General features: G+C 31.5%; 1 long non-coding RNA gene across 2 annotated transcripts; it reads right to left on the reverse strand.

The window, feature by feature from the left end:
* Positions 1-851: 851 nt before the first annotated feature.
* LOC112098336 lies at positions 852-3,581 on the reverse strand. Of its 2 annotated transcripts, XR_002905469.1 has the most exons (4): positions 2,525-3,581; positions 2,355-2,411; positions 1,096-1,158; positions 852-897 (listed from the first exon to the last, which is right to left on the reverse strand). It is a non-coding gene; the product is annotated as an uncharacterized LOC112098336 (long non-coding RNA). The 2 variants fall into 2 exon arrangements; XR_002905468.1 differs by having other exon boundaries at positions 852-1,158.
* Positions 3,582-3,799: the final 218 nt, after the last annotated feature.

Consider the following 3,799-nt stretch of genomic DNA (forward strand, 5'->3'; position numbering starts at 1 on the left):
TTTTTTTCAAGTTTAAGTTATTTTCCATTTTTTTTTCTATTACTTTCAGGATTTTTATCTTTTTATGTGATAAAATAAACATAATGGCTAAATTACATTAATTCTGCCAAAATAAAATTAAAAGAACCTTTATATTTTGCTGCCAATTTTTATAGCCAAAATCTCCCCCACAAATAACTTTGTAACAATTTTTAATTCCATTAATTCCCCTAAAATTTTATAGGCTTATTTCTCCATTCCGCTAAATCAATTTATTTTTATTTTGTTTAGTGATTATAGGTACTCAATTTAATGAAAATAAATCAAATTAACTATTTCAATATCAAACATAATATTTTCTACATATCATCCTTAAAAATCCACCAAAAACTAGTATATTACACCGAGTGCATCTTATTATAAGTATCATCTCCAAAAAAACATGAAAGGCTAGCATTATATCTAAAAAGGTTGGGTGAATTATTATAATTCAACTCAACCCCCCTACTACATAGCAACAACTGTAGCCCACTTGGAATGTCATCAATTTAACTTGAAAGACAAAAATATAAAAGAGATTCTAAGATAAACAACTAATTGATTATAACGATACAAAATCCCATATAAAAATTTCATAAAACAATATACCTTATCTGACATTATATATAAGAGCTCCTAGGAGCAAAGATTATAAAATGTGAATAGCAAAGTTACTTAATGTCCTTCATGCAAATTCTATTAACAATTAACAATATTTTTACCTTGTGTCCAAACTGTTAGCCCACTCTGATGCACATCGAAAAATTTGTGTAATACACCTCAATTATTAGCATGATATGCCCAAGATTTTCTAAGAGTTTCAACACAAATTCTGACCCAAGCTTCAATAACTCAGATAAATACACCTCTCCAGTGATACTACATGGAACCAGAAAAGAACTAGAAAGATGAATATAGAGTTCATATTTGAAATCTATAAATATACAGGAAATGATAACATGAAGTACACTAACTTTTGGAGTTAAATGTATATCAGCAGTAGTAAATATTTTCATAACGAATGAATCAAGCCATGTAGATCTATTATAATGATTAAGAACAATTGTTAGTGAATACCTTCAAGTTGTTGAGCATCTTCACAGCCGCAAAAAAAGTAAATAGATGCTTAAAATATCAACTCTGATAAAGTATCAAGTTAAAAAATATCAATTACAAATTATGCTTTAAGTTGATGTTTGGCAAAAATAAAATCCAACTTACTCTAATAGAATCTTACCATAAAAGAAAAAGGAAAATGGAGATCATAATAAAGTACTAATTACAAGAATATAACGCAGTAGGTAAACACCCTCGGAAATTTTCAGGTGCAGTTTTTCTACACAAACAGTAGTAAAACAGCACCTGAAAATTTCTTCATGTTGTTTTTGCAACATAACAGTAGCTAAAAAACACTTGGAAATTTTCAGGTATGGTCTCTCTGCACAAACAACAACAAAACAGCACCTGGAGATTTCCAGGTGCTGTTTTTGTGCATAAACGGCAGCAAACTAGCACATTAAAAACTTCCAGGTACTGCTTATGCTGGATTAAGCAGCACCTGGAAGTTTTTTATACATAAACATCAGCAAAACAAATTGCATATTATGCTTAATATAAAATTGCATCCCTAGGACACCATTATTAAGCAAACAAAACTGCACAAATAATTTAATAAATTAATCTAGCCCATCACCCTTTAAGATTAAATCAATATAGTCAATGACATCTTATGTTTAAAATAAAATATCAAAGAAATCAAATTTAATGGCCACAAAAATATTGAAAAACAGCAACTACAAGTAGCAAAACGCAGAGCGCAATCCAGCTAAAAACCAAAGCTACCATTTGTATAATGTTCTTTTGCTTTCTGGAAGTAAATAATGGGAACCAAAAAAAAAGAAAATAAGGCATCTTTAATATAATGCTACCGGGGGTTTTCTCAATGACAAACAAGTTGGGATTGGACTTATGTATCCTTTCTTAAAAAATGTTAGGTCCAATGTTATATCACTTATAAAATGCTTAAATCTCGTCTTTCTTTCTCATTTATGCAATTTTGCCTCTCTAGATTGCAACCACTAATTAAAGACACAGAGAACTACACTATGCATGAACAATGGGGTATGCAGTTGTGATTTTCCCGTATTCTTGTATAAAAGAGTCACTCCCTCAAGATATAAGAGAAATATTCTGTCATACTAACAAATTGCTATTACAATTTTACCTAAACCTTATCCAAAATTAAAACACAACAAAGCAGGAAAAAAAATTCCAAACCGGCAACAAAGTAATGACAACAAAAATAATAATTTATAAAGTATGGTAAAAGTGCTTACATCAGCTTTACAATCAACAATGACCCCAAGAACAGTATCCTCCACACAAGGTAAATACTGCAAAAAGGAGACAACTACTATATCAGAAATCAAAGGGGGCATAGGTATATTATACAAGTAGCAAACTACTAATAACAGAGATCAACTCAGCTACACAAAAACATACAAACCCTTTTCTAAGAGCTTTCAACCCAGTATTTGTTCAGCTTCGAGAACCTCAGTTTTCCAGCTTTAATGACAGAAACAGAATCACATTCTTAAATATCATTGGAAATGAATTTCAATATCAATCAAGCATTTTCCTTTCATTTGTTTCCTTGATATAAAAATCATTTCTTTTAAAGCTTTAACGTAAAACGAGTAAACAAGTTGAGAGGATACTGAGTTCGGCTATACTAATAATTCAAAACCAATTCCATCAAAAACCCAGTGTAATCACTTTAAATATATCACATTTAATACATTGAATATTCATAAAAAAGTAAATCATTCAAAATATTTTTGCAGAGGATTAGATTTCAACCAAGTTCTACGAAATAACTATAACAAGAATATCAAATTATAACTAGAAAGAGACCTGACAGAGGCCATCGAGCTTGATGATCTAGTTTTTCATGCTAGATACATCAAGCATCAAGTCTCCGAGAACCTAAAATAGTTAAAATAGATAAAAAATAATTAATTTAAAAAAAAATCAAGTTGGCGCATAAAAAGAACAGAAGAAATACAAGAAGAAGTAGAGATCACTATCTTATCAACGAAGTGCACTATTGGCTCATCTTCATGACAATCCCAAAGGCTTCAACGATAATTTCGCAACAACTTCCCCTTCGAGAGGTTGAATACGACAAACAGAACAAGGGCGACAACAGCACTAGATTTGAACCTGAATAAGGACATATAGCGGTTGGATTCTTTGAGGCTAGTCTCGACACGATCAATCCTTTTGGTCTTGGACTTTTTGGTGGAGATTTTAGCTGGGTTTTCGATTTTCAGGTGTCGAGTTTCTTGGAGGCTTTTTCGATTGAGGATTTACTTGGAGCTTTGTCGATTGAGGATTTAAGGGATTTGTAAGAGCTGGTTCAGTAAATGAGAAGATATAAGGGATTTGTGCTGCTGTTGATCATTGTTGGAGAAGAACATCAGCTACCCATTGACCATTGCCAACTCGCGCCACCGTTGATAGCCTTGGAACAAGAAGATGAGAGGTGAGGCGTGTGTGAGCTGTGGGAGTGTGGTTTTTTTTTTTTTTTTTTTTTCTTTCATTTATATATTTTTAACCCAAACCAAAAGCGTGACCAGTTACCCAGGTTTCCAATTCTCTCAGTTTTTTTTTTTTATTTAATAGTGAAATGAATCTAAGCCGTTGGATCTACTCCATTTAATCTAATGATAATTTTTTATTGTTAAGAAAGAGACTCACTAAAACAGCTGTAAATTAAACA

The sequence above is a fragment of the Citrus clementina genome, unplaced genomic scaffold (genome assembly GCF_000493195.1).
Source record: "Citrus clementina cultivar Clemenules unplaced genomic scaffold, Citrus_clementina_v1.0 scaffold_5, whole genome shotgun sequence".
NCBI classification, from domain to species: domain Eukaryota; kingdom Viridiplantae; phylum Streptophyta; class Magnoliopsida; order Sapindales; family Rutaceae; genus Citrus; species Citrus x clementina.